Raw genomic sequence first — 16,796 nt, forward strand, 5'->3', positions numbered from 1 at the left:
TTGAACGAAAATGAGAATGAGAAACTCTTTGTCTTATTTAATCAACATGTTCATGGTGGAATAACAGTTGCATTAAAATTATGAATCTAGGTCTAGACCTAAATCTAGAGCTAGTATTATAAATAAAAAAATAGTCTAGAACTATATTTAAAGAGTTTAATTTATAACTTAAAAGGAGAACTCACCTGAGCATCCTTTGTTGGTAATGCATTGAATGACTCGAGGAGCAAGGCTCTATTCTCTTCTTTAACTGTTTGAAAGCATTTAAGTCTTATACATTTACAGTCAGGGCCAGTTACATGAGATGACAACCTCTGTTTCTTTGCTATGTCTTTCTTACTGCCATTTTTCTTTCTCTTTTTTGGCTTATCTGTAACAATAGGTGTAGCATCGTAGTCAGCCATTTTGTTTTAGTATAGATTCTTTGTGTACTGGTTACTCAAATGAGCTTGTGTACTGGAACTCAAATGAGCTTAATAAAAACACCCTATTTTGATCCTTATGAATTTAAAATCAAAAAAGATTTAAATTTACTTTCTATATTACACTTAAACATAAGAAGCATGCGGCAAAATTTTGAAAAGTTTAAAGAATTTCTATCTATTATAAATTACACGTTCGACGTCATATCTCTGTCAGAGACTTGGCATGATTCAGAATGTCCTCTAGAGTTGAATTCTAATTATAGTTTGGCAAATTACAAACTTATTAGCCAACCACGAGGAAGCAATAAAAAAGGCGGAGGCATAGGTGTTTACGTGCTCAAAAAGTATTAATTTAAAATAAAAAAGCCATTAAGTGTAGCAAATAATAATTATGAAGTAATTAAATATATGAAGATCACAATGGAAATCAAAACGGCAGAGTCACATATAACGTTATTATATGGACCCTGCCTTTTCTTTCCTTGTCACTGGTGGACACTGCTGTTTTTTCCATTGTATACCATATTTTCTTATTCCATTTTACCATAGACTATGTCGGTTTTTTCATTTGAAACTTGGCTTAAAAGAAGCATTTTTCAATGCTTTATTACCCAAGGGCCATAACTGAAAAATTATAAAAATGTGACTCTGCCGTTTTTTCCATTGTGGTCTTCATATTTATATAAAGTTATAATTTAACAAAACAAGTTTTTTTTAAATTGTATTTTAATTTACGTAATGTGCTTTTTCTTCTATGATTGTTGTTATTTGTTTTGTTTTTTCTAAAAGAATAAAAAAAATTTTTTTTTTTAAATATATATAAAATAGTGCATTCGCTCGCCGCACTATGTTTCAAACGCCATGCCATTAGACCGTCGTGGGTTCGACTCTCGTTGAAGGTTTAGAAAGTTTAGAAAGTTATATGTATACGGTGGGTAAAAACACTCACTGAGTGATGTCTAGAAAGTTATATGTATACGGTGGGTAGAAATACTTACCGAGTGATGTCTAAGCGTGTGAAAACGAGTGAGCGAACGAGTGTGTGAGTAAGCAGGCTAAGGAAAATCAGGCAGGACTAAGTAAGTTAAGTAAGGACTAAGTAAGGTTAAGTAAGTAAGTAAGAAATACGGCCGTATAAAAAGTAAACACTATAAGAAAAAACATAAGTAAGTAGGCCTACCAAGACAAAGTAAAGATGGAATAAGTAAGGTTGTGTCAGGGTGACACCATGTTTTTTATCTTGTAAAAAAAAAAGATATAAAAAAATTACAAGTCAATAAAAAAAGTTAGTCAAAAAAAAAAAAGTCAAAGTGGCTGCAGATGATGTTGATTTTTCCCGTATGATTGTAAGACGGAATTAGTTTTCAAGACCTACATATAAAAGTAATTTAAGACCCGAATATTCATCTAAATTACCCAAATATATGATAGATGGAAAATGGCCTTTTCATAGAGATGCTTTTTTTGAATTTTTTGACAGGACATCGTTTGATGAAAACGAGTTAACTGATCCTAATAATACAGAACTAAGAGCTCTAAGACGTAGAAGAGCTAAGAAAAATTTGAAAAAAATTAAGCGTCAATATTGTAGAAAAGCACTGATGTGTTATCGAAAAACAAAAGGCAAGGATATAAATAATAAACAAAATCGCGAAATGGATCGAGTAGGAAAACCGATATATCGCTTTGTCTTATTAAAAGTGGATCGCGATAAACAAAGAAATATTTTTTAAAAAATGAGACATAGAAGGCATAAGGTCATAGAACTGCTAAAAGATATATTTTTGTTCACCGAAAATCGAGACCTCATCCTAGATCTCATCATTTTTTATTGGTAAAGGGCGAAAACGTGGTAAAGGTATCCTTGGTAGCCAATTAGAAAATATACCCGTACTTGGTGGTGTGTTTAAAATCATATTTTAATCGGATTAAAAAACAAGTATAAAAAAAGCTCAACTCTGCAAACGCTTATTTACAAAAATGAATTCGACACAAGCGTGCAAACATTCAAAAAGAAAGACACATTAAAAAACACTGTAAAAAATGCTTTCTTGAAAAATTAAGACAGCATGTTCAAGAAAATTCAAAAGAATATATATGGATACTAAAAGAGTTGAAAAAATACAATAAGGACGAGTTAAAAAAATTTACGAACTGACATCAGTGGACGAGAAGACTACATTCTGACTTATGAGTATAAAAATGGCATCGCGGAAATCATAAGTGGCGATAAAGAAAATGGTCACACGAAATCATCTACTTTTTTTGGAGGATTAATTTTAGATTTTGACATTGTAAATAAAATATATTGTATTTCTCATTTAAATGATGGTGTATTTTATATTGGTAATGAAATACCAAAAATAAATTGTTAAAAAAAAATAATTAATGGTGTTTTTTCTGTTGTTTTTTTAAAAAAAACTATAAATTTAGTTTTTTGAAATAAAAAAATTTATTTGAAAAAAAATTCATTTGAAAAAAATGGAGTTTAAAACTTGTTGAAACGAATTTTATAAATCTATTACGAATGTAGAAGCTTCCAAGTTTGAAGCAAATGATAGTTTAAAACAAGTCCAGGGTAATTTCAAATAAGTATTTCGTTTGGATGGACTAGCTGAAATTAAAGTAACACGCTCTAACGAAAACGCTCATATTGATTTTATTTATGATAAAAACAACCACGAATTTGAAATGATATATGAAGACTTTGTTGATGTTATTAAAGAGTCATTTAACATTTGGCTACTCGAAGAAGTAGACGTTATACAAAATGAGTTTTGAAACTTATGCCGAGATTTGTTATCCATTTCCACAATCATCTGATTTTTATATTTCGCTATTTGAAACTACTAGTAATGCAAAGGGTGATTTCTCATTAACACATCGTTTGAAACAGGGTCAAATTATTAAAGTAACTCGTTCCAATGATAAACTCATTATTGTGTTTATATATGAAAACGGAGAAGAACATTCTTTTGAAATAACTGAAAAAACTTTTTATTTTTTGCTTTAAATTCTCATGTAGAATGGCTTATCAACAAAAAAGACAGAAAAGACATTATAGATCTAAACGAGGAAGATCTAAGTTGCGTAAGCGAGGAAGAGTCCAACGAGGAAGAGGATTAGCTGATTTTATAACCCCTAAAAATGTAACCAACGCATTTCAAGTGGGTTCGCTGTTATACGGTATAAAAAAAGCGTGGAAAGGCAAAAAACAAACACTCCTCCTGTTCCTGTTGTTACAAAACCCACCAACCCTTCTATGCCTCCGGATAAAGTATTTGAAGTATATTAAAAAAAACACAGTTGTAAAAAAAAAATATAATATTATTTCATCTAAAGAATAAACACGTATAAATAAAATATTGTCTTGTTTTTCTTCTCCTTTTTTCTTCTTATTACGTTTTATGGTAATTGTTTTTTTCCCTTGCAACTTAAACAACACGTCTTGTGAAGATGTATTTTCGCTGATCTTTTGGTGATGCTGTTAAAAATCCATACTTCTGTATGAATTTTTAACAGCATCAACGTGTAAAGTGCAATATTTTAACTAGTGATTGTTTTTTTTTCTTTTAAAACCAAAAAAAAAGCTCGCCATATCCATTACACGTAACACATTTTTCTTCTACAATGTCTTCAAGCAGTGTGTGAGTTGTTCTCTTCATGTTTGTTTATATTAATTTCAGAGCTATCTGCCTTTTTATTTCTTTTTTAGTCATAACATCGTCAATAGGTACATCTAAAAATTGATTGGCAGTCTTTAATCGCGTGTAATTGTTCGCATAAATTCTATCCATTTCAGTTTGGATCACGTAAAAATATTTTCCTCGTTCATCACAGATGGAATAGCTTGAATATCCAATATAGATAATTTGTCCCACGTAACTTCATAATTTGTTCTTAAGAATCCTGCATCTTTTAAAAATCTTTTAATAGCATTTTGAGCCAATATTTGTTTTTCATAAATATCATAATGCAAAGGAGTTTGTTTTGTTTTCATAGACAATAGATCACGTTCCAGATTTTCCTGTTTTCTCATATATAAGTGCAATTGCATGTCTTTTTCAAACAGTTGTTTAGCAGTGTTATCAAGGTGTGGAAAGAGTTCGTGTTTAATAAATTGAAAAAATGAATAAAGATTTATCTGAACTAGTGAAGAGGCATGAAGCGTTGTTACTTCATAAAAATAATGGTTTAACAGTCTGCACAACGAAGGTAAATATATTTGATCTGTATATAATACATTTTCGCTGCGAAAGACTAGAGCTACAAAATAAGCGGCAAATGCACCACATAAACTACTATCATTCCATTGAAAAGGAAGTTTATTGTATGAAAAAAATACGTTTTGATTGCCAATGATTTCACTATATTTTAAAATAAATTTAGTAAACCAATAAAACTCGCGATTTTCTGCTGTCCATTCTGTAGGAAAATGATATGATTGTCTTATGTAAGAATTAATTTCAATTTCATTGTAGTTTATGATAATAGTGTTGATTTGTATATTGCTATTGACTTCTTCTACTGCTTCAAACAAATATTTATTAAATCTTAAATGTTTTGGAATTTGTTGTAATACACTTTCTTCTCTTAAACTATCAAAACAAAAAAAATGACCCTTTATCTATTTTCATCAACACTCTCCAATATTGACCTGCTTCTTTTGTGGTTTCATTGTTGTAAATGATAAAAGAACCATTTTTTTTCATTTGATTATTAATATGAATATGAGTTTTTGTTTGACTTAGCTCGTCAAAAGCAAATACTCCTATGAAATAATTTTTAAATTCTGAATTTATAAAAAAACAAGACAAAGATTCGTCAATAACCATTTTTTATTCTTCTTCTTTTTTAAACTAAAAAAGCTCGTAGTAAATATAGTTACAATAGCGTGTAATATATAGTAGTACTGAGACTAAGTAACATGATTTCTAACAAGTGTTAATTGGTCCGGATTGCGGTCTAGTTGATCGTGCCATCCTGCATCACCTTTTGGAAAAAGAACTAAATAAAATATAAATAAATACAAACTTGAAAAAATATTGATAAAACTTAAAAAATATTGCAAATATAGATCCAATGTAACACATTCGATCTAGATTTGCAGACTTACTTGAAATTGTTTATTAAAATTGATCTCGGGGATACTTAACTACTTCTCTTGTTGGACGTGGAGTACCATCATTTCCGTCAAACACAATGGCAACTTCCTCATGTGAAGGAATTGTATCGAAGTCTAACTCGACTTTCAAGCAATGACATTTTTACAACAGTAATTGGTCGACCTTCTTTTGTAGCTTGACGAACTTCTGCATCTTTAATTTCTGCCATGTTTTCACGATCAACATGGATGCCCGTTATTTATAAAAAAATAAGTTATTAACAAAACACCAAATAAAAAGAACTTTTCAAAAAAACGATTTAAATACATTGAGACAAAAGGTTTCTTGGACTAATAAAGAGATTTATTGGACTAATAAAGACGACTAAAATCGAATTACTGAACAAATAAAAAAACATCATCAAAAGCCACAAAAATTCTTAATAGAGGTCGATAAACAATTTCAACAAAAACAAACTAAAACAAAATTGAAAATCAAATGCTACCTGACATGATAAAAGCGATAATTTCTATAAGTCTAAAAAAAACATCTAACATTGTAATAATCTGACAAAAATAACTGCACAATGTAATAATCAAGTAATAAATCTAAATTTATAATTTATAACACTTTAGATAAAATAAAAGTCAAGGATTAAACAGATTAAAGAGATAAAAAAAAAAAAATTTTTAATTTTTTCTTTTTTTAGTTTTAAAAATTTTTAGCATTAAATTAAGCCTCGTAATGGATTTAAACCGCGTGGAAGAAAAACTCGATTGGCATTTTGTTTAAAAAAACTCGGTTGCCACTTTGTACCACAGCAATGTTTACCATAAACAAAAACGATTAATTTATGTATATGTTTGCTTGCTCAACAAAGTTATTTTGCAAAGAGACTTGGAATCAAGAAAGTTGGTAACTAAGTGTTTAAGAACTTTACGAAAAAGTAAAATTCTGGACCTTAACTACTTTTTTTTTGAACTACTTTTTTTCTTTTGTTAGCGATGTCAGTTCTGTGTCAAAGTGCTGAGCGTAGATTAAACCCGTGAATAATATCTTTACATATGTTGTCTATATAGTATCTACAAAACTCCAAAAGTGTTTTATTTTGTATTTCGAAAAAATCTAGAAAAATTAGAAAATAAAGTGGTAAGGGTCGAACCTTGGCTTTTTAGTTTTGATGCGCTATCCACTCGGCAACGCTGTCTATGGAAGTTTTGAAATAATTTAATAATAAAACACTATAATACGGGAATGCTATAGATCAAAATGAATGAAATGTTGCCGCAATGCAATTTTCAATTGAAAGTAAAACTGCAAAACTTGATATATGTTTTGGTATGTTTTAACATTACATATTTTGAAGTTAACGTACGTTAGCTATTTGCATACACGATTGTTCACGTTTTCTTATTAAACCAAGTGCTGCTACTCTTTCTCGCCATTACTTTAGTTGCAATGGCTGACAAGGGTTTCGTGTCAAACACACTCGAAGGGACACTACTACTATTAAGTTTGTCTATAATATATAGAGGTATATAAAATACTTTTAACAGGCACTCACAATATTTTTATTTTTTAGTGTTTTTCTTCACATCTACTTTAAGCTATTTTACCTCTTCTTTGTGACTTTTTAAAAACACAACAAAGTTACAAAATTTGTCAAGACACAATAATTCATTGACATAAAAAGGGTCTTTGTTATTAGAAATAAAATTGAGACTTACACCTGATCACAAGTCGAAATACTGCTTAGTCTAATCCAATTATCAATAATTCTGAAACGTTTTAATTTTTTTTTATTGGTATTGGGGCTACTAATTGGTCAAAGGTTTCACAAGTTGCATAGTATATAATACAGAAAAGTTTTTATTAAATGGATTTAGCACAGCTTTTTAAACTTTAAGTTTTGCAGATGTTATATTTTTATTACAAAGACATAAATAGATTAATAAGTTTACTGTTTGATTTATACTTTTTATTATATTTCTCAATTAATATATTTTAAATTAAAAACAACGGTCAACAATAATACCGCTGTTATGAGATAATATTAAATTAATTATAAGTATTTAAAAAACTAAATTGAAATTGAGTTTCCAGAGTAACAATAGCATGTACTGTAAGATAGGTTGAGGAAATCTCATAAACATATATTACTCTTGACTCTGGATACCGCTCCAGGTCAAATCCTTGTGGCTATGAAAATAGCCGTTTCACACGGGATACGGACGGGAGACGCAAATTAGTAACGCATAAAATATTGGGGCATCTTTAAATCGTTGACGCCTATAAATTTATGCAGATGTGAAGTAAATTAATCTTGGTAAATTCCAAATTTTTGACGCAGTTTGTGCTATGCATGCATTTATAAATATTTACATTCATGGACCACAACTAAAGGGGATATATTCTATCATGAATGTTGTCAATTCTTGTATAAGATGCACATCAATCGTAAACGATATGAGTTCCACGCAAAATACTTAGTAGCATGGCGTTTTGAAGACTTTTTGAAGATTGATCTGGAACTTCTACCAAGAAACATTTTTGCGAAACCCTTTTAGTTCTGCCAAATACCAAATGGCCTTATCACCATTGGGATAATTTTTACAATAGATTAATTTTAATTCGTCGATTTCAACAATAACTGCAGTCCCGTCATAATTAAAATCTCCAATAACTGCTGGGTTAGAGTTTGTATAATGAATATGTTAAGCATAATTTGTTTGCGTGTGATTATTGGGAATCCTTGTGGGTGCGAAAACACTATTCAATTTTCATATGGGCGACTATTATTACTTTCAAATTCCCCAGAACGTTAGCCCTAATGCCCAATTTGAGTAAAACAAGAATAACCCTGAAAAGACTTTGTCGATTGCGCCCGGTTGGAATAATTAGATATTCAGAGGTAACGAAAAGAACTTTAAAAATAAGGGCACTTCGAGGATAGCTGAAACTGTTGTTACTGGTTTGACAGGTGCTGGTAATCCTAAAACTTTAGTTAATATTGCTCAAATCTTAAAGCATTTGCTGGCATTGACTTATACTTATATGCCTAAATTTAGAATAGCTTTAAAAAATGCCATTTTACCAAAAAAAAGTTTACCATCTACCGAGTATGTAGCTTTAAAGTAGAGTCCTTGAACTTAAATCATACTTAACTATAAAGTTTACACACAGTTTTACGAGACTGCTGGTAAAATACTTTTGCATACAAAAATTATATGCAGTTTTACCAGACTGGTGAATATCTTTGTTTATAAATTGATATATATTTAAATTATAAAGAGTTAAACATTAGAGTTTTAAAAAGAAAACTTGTACTAATTGCTACCTTACATGATCCATGTCAATTCATGAACTCCATGATGATTATGTTTTCATGTTTTGTTTCAACCTTGGTTTTGAGGAAGCTGATATGTTTTTGTTATTACATAACAACTCAAATAAAATATTATACTTAAACCATTAAACAATTTTTAAAGATTTATTTAGGAAAAGTTTGGCAGGCTGCATTAACTTACATATAAAATATTACATGATATTCTACTTGAAAATTTAACAAAAGAAGTGGAATTTCTGTTTGTCTACTTAACAGTAATTTTATGTAAAGTTACATATAAGCACTAACATTACAAGCAAGAAAAAGTTAGTCGAATAAGTTAGCCAAGTAAAAGTGGATAATGGTATCAAAAAAATGCAGAGGGCGATGCCTTGTAGTCTGTTAAATACTAGATTAATAAAGCTTAATTGTAAATGTGAAAAGGTTTCTAAATGTGTTTCTCGTCAAATGTAAATAAATTTAACAGAGGTGATATTTGATTTTCTACAGAACAGTTCTTTCGTACAGTTACATATAACCTTTGATATTACAGTTACATACAAGCTTTAGTGTTACAAGCTAGCAAGGAGTATTGAGTTCAAAAAAATTTTAATAATAAATTTAAATATGTTGCAATAAAAAATGATGATGCAAGTTTTCAAATATTTTTTTTTATCAACTCGTTGTCTCTGTCTGTTTGTATGTAAGCATCAAATATTGCAATCAATTTTTAAGTCACTTCCTGATGATAGATTTTCTTCGAATTTTGCATAGATAGTCTTGCCTAATGACAATAAATATTCAATCCTTAGTTTTGCAATAAGTCAATTAATTTAGTTGATTAAATTTATTTTTTATTTGGAAAAAAGAATAAGAAATTTGTAAATAAGTATATTGATTGTTTTCATACTTATATACGCGTTTAGCATATTTGGATAAGGCGTTGACTTCGTAAACGGAATGTTTGTTGTTCGAGGCCATCGTCTTCCTGAACTTTTTTGTTTTTTTACACACGCATACAGCCGAATATTAATAAAATAAAACTATGATATTACCAAATGTATTATCATAAAAAATTGATTGCAAATTTTGTGTTTTAATAGCATATAAAATCATTGGGTTTTAAAAACTCGTGTTTAATTTTACTTGTTATATTTTAGAAATTGAAATCTCGCAATTTTTTAAAAGATTAGTTTAAGAACTTTTAATAAAAAAAAGAGTGAACAGGTTTTGAAAAACTCTACGAAGAAAAAAAACTCTACGGAAAGTGTAAAGATAATATGTCTGTAAATTTCAAAACTCGCTGTATCATTACGTCGACGTAGCCTAGTGCATAATCACTCCACATTTAGTTTAAACCGCCATGAGTTTGGGTCTAGGGTTCAAATCTCACCTCATGAAACATATCACATCATTCTATGTTTAAACATTAAGTCGAATAGACTTAGTGATTGCGTCTAGAAAGAATATAAAGTTCCATGTTAAACATTTAGTTGCAAGACTTGGTGATTGCGTCTTTGGTGAAAGAGTAGAAAGTTTTATGTTAAACTTTGAGTCGCAAAACTTGTTTAACATATAACTGTTTAATATTTTTTATACGAAGAAAGCGTGGAAACGGTGTACTTGGTAGTTTATTAGACCCTATTCCCTTACTCGGTCCTCTTTTTCGAACCCTATTTATTCTCTTTTAATGACTTTCAAATAGTTTTGTACTAATAACTCATACTATCAAGATCTGCTACTACAGTAGGCACTCACGCGTACATTTCATTGACTATTTACATTACACACAGTTATAAGAACTCAAAACAGTTTACAACTCTCACTGACCCTTGTTGTACTGCGACAAACCATTGCGCTTATTAACAATCTTGGCAAAAAATTACTTACAATTGCATACAAGTTGTACTGAACCCCCCACTAAGTGTCCTCTAGTCTCATTGTCAATGCAGAAGTCTGTGGCATTTGTCCTGATGGAATACTCTGATAATAGTCTTTTTGGGGTAACAATGGGATACCTCAACAAAAAGATACCCTGGTGTAGACCTAGAATGGAACTTCTTATGGGACACCAGTCTAGGATTAAAGCTGGAGGTCTTCTTGTGTCCATAAGGCGCAAGTCCATTACATACGCGAGCCCATACCAAACGTTAAAAGAAATATCACCGCCCCAGTTAACCATTTCAACTGGGTCCCAAGTGGGACCCAACTGGGGAAAATGCTGGGACCCATCTGGGTACCCCACATGGGTCCCATTGTGATTCTGTCAGTGGGATCCAACTGGGTCCCATCTGGGATTAGTCTGGGTTTTTGACGGGAAATCCCATATTGAACCCAGATAATTTTTCAATTACCTCGGGTTTTCTCAATTTTTTATAGTTTGTTTTACGCAGATTTTTTTATTTGGAAATGTGACAATATTTTGATAAAAAAGCGTCGCATTTTATATATTAAATTTGCCGTCAGGGCAATAAAATGTGTCAGGCAAAATGAATATGTGGTCTGACATTTTTACGAATCAACCGAAAAAACGGATTTGAAGTTCATAATATTTTAAACCAACAAAAAATTATTATAATACAATGATTAGATGCCAAACTGATCTATTATAGTAATATTCTGCCACAGTAGTTCTCTCATATCGCCACCATAATCGCATGACAAAATTCTGCTTTAAAGTTTATCGTTACGTTTCTTTAGTGCTTTCATCCACTTTTACACTAATTTTAAAAATAAAAGATAAACAATTAAATAATATAATATTTATAGCATATATATTTACAAAGTTTAGATAAAAACAGTTATTGATAATATTATTTAGAGTGTACAATGCAGCGTGTCATACCATGCCATATCTTGCAAATAACTAACAAACACTAGGCAAACAAAAACACACGTACAAATCACAAGCTCAATACAGTATATAAATCGATATACGAGATATAACTAACATACCCATAGCCAGATTGAAGTAGAGACCCAGGGCAGGACAATTAATTATTCTCATAGTTTGTTGTTACAAAAATAACATAAACAAAATAAAAATAAAATATATAATTAAATACATAAATAAATATTGGAGAACTGAAGCCTCTATGACACCATGAATAACGGTGTTTCAACTTCAGTTGCCATCATTTAGTTTTAAAGTTTGTTCATTTTTTTTCTTAACCAGGCATCCTGCAGGAAATCTAAAACCAAGTTATTTTACGGTTAATGTTTGATGTTATTAATTAGGTACGACATAAATAGACTTGTAAACAACAATAATACAACATGACTATTATGTTACCATTTAAAATTTAAAAACTTAACTCGAGTTAACATAACATCAAACCCTTAAATCAGTTGGTGAAGGTTTAATATCTTTTATATAAGTTAATAAATGCAAAAGTAATCAATATCAATAACATTTTGATTATATCTAATTAAACAATAATCGTTTTAGGCAACATTATTACTTGAAAATAATTATTTGTTATAATTTAAACATGTTGAAAAAAATTAAAAACAATTGTAGTTTGACCACAATAAATTTTGGATTAAAATCATTTTCACAATTAAAATTTACAACTATAAACAAGTGTTGAGTATTATATATTAATATATGTAATAGCTAAATTTATGATTATTCAAACATAACGTACTTAAATTATCGTGAACAAAAGTTTGTTGCTTAATTCCATGTTGTCTTTGAGTTACATTATATGATTATATATTAAATTTATTTCACAGCAAATTCTAAAAAATATACAACACCCTAACAAATTGGTTTAAAAAATCATTATACAAAGATAACTTTTAAACTTTACTACATTGTGACAATGGCAGCATGTATTGATGACAATACTGCCATTAAACTATTAAAAGTTGACTACTGAAATAATATTGCATGAATAACATACACACTTTACCATGTATGTATGTATTATTACTAGTAAATACTATTCTACTGATCAACAGATAAATGAAAATAAAAATAAAAACAAACTACCTTTGAGTTACCAAATGAAGTTTATGTGAAAAATCCTTCAAATATTCCAAATCATGTCAAACTACTGTATATGTAGTTTTTTAAAAGTTTTTTATCATATATAATCATAAACTTTTAATGAAAAAAATGTAAAACAAATTATTCTTGATCTAAAAATATGTGCTATAATAATACCATTCACATTTCTTAGCAATTCAAAGTCCATCTTCTAATCACAGAATTTATCTATTCACAGAAGCCCAGGTCAATAATAGGAAAAACCTGTATATCTTACAAATTCTATATACTTTTAATATACAGAAATAATTTTATTTATTTTATCAAACTCTGTAAACTAATAGTTTGAGATATTAAAGCTCAGGAAAAATAAATCTTTCCTGAACTTTCTGAAACAAAAATATTCAAAATAATGTTGTCAGATTAAGTGTAAACTTACTAGATTTAGATGAACTATTTCATGAGAGATATTACATAATGTGTAAAAAACTAACATTTCTTAATCATAAATCAACACAAACCAACTCTCAAAACAAAACATAGATACTATTGAACCTCTTAAAAAAAATTTAATAAAGTTTTATACAATAATAACATTTAAAAAAATGTGTTATCAAAAAAATTGGATATCTTTTTTATAACTTTGTAAATAAATATATTATATATGACTATATCATATAATAACACATTGAAAATTGACTTACTATAGCAAGTGCAAATACAAAAACATTCATGATTATTCAAACATCCAGTTTTTGCAATATTTAATATCAAAACTACATTTTCAATTTTATATTGCACTAAAGAAGCATTTTATGATTGTATATTTAATTTATTTCACAATATATTCTAAAAAGCATTATAAAACATCCTGTGATAATTAATTAAAAAACATATTAAAACCTAAAAACTCAACATTTAGACCAAATTGTTTCTTAAACAAATGTCTGAATATTGCTATCAAAATACACTTTTTACGGATTAAATTACGGATTAAAGATCTATTAATATTTAAAATAGACGCAATAAACTATGGAGGCACCACGTCTTTTTAAAAGTGTTTCTTATCTTATTTTTCAAAAACTTTTATTGAAAATAATGCCGATGAAACTGCTCTTGTCGCTTTTGTCAGCTTTTAAAACATTTATTCTAAATATTTTATAAATTATTTAAAGAAGTTAATAAATTATTTGAGTAGACACTGCTGCATATATATAATATATATGCATCATATATATAAAATAGTATGTATATATAAAGATATGGTAGTATGGTATTGCAGGTTTGTAAGTCTCAAAAGACAGGAATTACCAAAAAGAAGTAGTCTGTTTGGTTAGCAGGTTGACCAGACAACTATTAGCTACAAAAAAACTCACTTTTATTTGGACTACTACTATGTTCTCTTTTTGTAAGATCAAGGAGGCAGGAAGAAAACTTTCTGCTTATTTACTATTTCTAACTGCTATGTTCCTCAAGATTATTTAGTACAGTTTTTGTAGACTACACTAACAAAATTTTATGGAACTCACCTTCTTCGTTTTTTGTTATTTTCAACTTCAAAGTTCGAATTGTCTTTAGCCAATATTGCTTTCTGACAAGCCTCGGGAAGTGAACAACAATATTTTTTAATATTAATGTTTGTCTTGACTCGGTATGACTTTTATAGACTTGTTTCATCAGTTTTAATGTGAAATGGCATGATTAAAATTTAAATACTAATAACTTAAAAAAATATTTATATCACAACACAACTTTACTTTTTAACCATATGTATCAGGCATGCAAAATAAAATTTATATGATTATAAAAAAAAAAACAGTTACCAGCAGTAGCCAAAATTCATGCAGTATAAGTAGGCCAATTAAACTCTGCCTCTAAACACCGACTTTTTGCCTTAGAAAAACTTTCTGGATTTTTTAGAGGCCAGTAAGACTTGACAAAATGTGCCTGGTACCCGGTTCAGACCTGGGGACCCGGTAATTCTGCAGTACCCGGCACCGGGTAACATGAAGGAAAATTTTAATAACAATTACCTTAAATACTGTAACTATATGTTTAAGTGGTACTTTAAATTGTGTTGAAATATTATTTACAGGATTTCTTTAAGTTTTAACTTTAACCAATAAACTTTTTGATATAAGTCTAAGAGTGTCATGGAGTCAATAACCATTTTTTTGTGTGATTTAATTTTAAAGCTCTTGATGATTTTCGCATTAACGAGGTAAGACGGCAAGTGATTCCAAACATTAACAACCTATTAATTATTATTTAATGTTAAGAAACTTGATATTTTAGGTAAACTTAATTAGCGCAAATTAATCAACATTATTTTGTGAAAATAATGTAACGCTAGAGATTTTCCAAGATTTTAAACCACTTTTTGGAATATGGACTCGTTGCCGGGTACCCGGACTCGAACCCAGTTATTTTCTTCTGGGTACCCGGAATGTAATGAAAAAAAAGGTACAGTAGAATCCAATTAATAAGAATATATAAAAAAAGCAAGTAAAGAAATATCATAAAATTTTATTAAAGTTAGTATAGATGCATCAAGGAATAATTACAAATCCATTTTTAAATCAAGAATATTTTATTAAAACAGGATACCTTCTCTGCAAAAAAAAATGAAGGCAAGTCAGAGTTCATTGTAAAAAATGGTTGTAAAAGTTCATATTTTTGAAAAACAATATAGGCTTCATTGCATTCGCTATTTGGAACTTGTAAAAAACTTCTTATAACATAACTTTTATGTTCACTTTAAAACAATCATTAATCAAAGCAAAAAACTTAGCATTATTAAACTGTTTATATTGCAAACAGTGACGATATGGTATGGGAACTGACCTTGATTAGTGGGATTCAAATGCCCTTCAAAAATATTTCTCACAATTTGAAAGCACAAAAACTGAGGTCGTCGCACAAGCTTTTTTAATCTTCTACTTTTAACATAATCAAGATAATTTTCACAAAGTGATGGACTCAAAATATTACGTATAGCAACAAATAAATCCAAGAAGTTTAAATAAACATCATTTGGCAAGGTACCTTTTAAAATTACCGGACCAGTATATAACAGAAACTGACATAATTCAGTAGCTTTCCAGCATTTAAATTCCCATATCGTGCGAGGTTTGCGTGAAAATTCTTTTGGTAAATGATGTTTAAATAAAACTAGTTTTTCAGAAAAGGTTGTTAATAATGTTTTTGATAAACTTTGATTTTTTTTACTCCCGTGCACCCATTGATTAATCATTCTTCTAACTACTCCTAAGCATACTAAATTCACATAATCAAGTGGAAAAGATGAAACCATTCCAAATGATAAATCTAAAAATCAATCTAAATATCAGTTTATCAATGTGATGCTTTTTATCTGCTTGCATATGAAAACTTTTGTGAGTTCTAAGTGGAGCTGATAAATTAGGAAGAATAATTTTTCCAAACCATTGACCTTTTTGTAAACATCACTCACAGCTATGATATGCAGTATGAGATTTCAAACCTTTAAAAATGCTCTTGCAGGGGCATTGCATATTACTGCATCTAGTTTTACGATAAACTTATGACCTTTATTATCCTCAAATGGTGACTTTTCTAGATATTTCTATTCTGCAACAAAGTCTTTCAAATAGTCAGTTATTGGATTAGGTTTACTGTTACTGCAAACATTTTCAAAGAAAACGTGATAAATATTTTATTAGTACAAACAAATAAAGTTAAACGGAAAAATACCTAATAATTTTTGTTATTACTTACTATTATTTACAAATAATTTACAATATAATTTAAACATTTTTTCATATAAAACCTTATACTATAACTTATAATATCAGTTACAGTATTTATAACAAAGTAATATATTATAAATTATATAACTTAAAGAAAAACGTAAAACGTTTATGTATTTGTAAATAACATGTAAAGTTTAGTTATGACAGTGTTACTTAGTA

The sequence above is a fragment of the Hydra vulgaris genome, chromosome 03 (genome assembly GCF_038396675.1).
Source record: "Hydra vulgaris chromosome 03, alternate assembly HydraT2T_AEP".
Taxonomy (NCBI): domain Eukaryota; kingdom Metazoa; phylum Cnidaria; class Hydrozoa; order Anthoathecata; family Hydridae; genus Hydra; species Hydra vulgaris.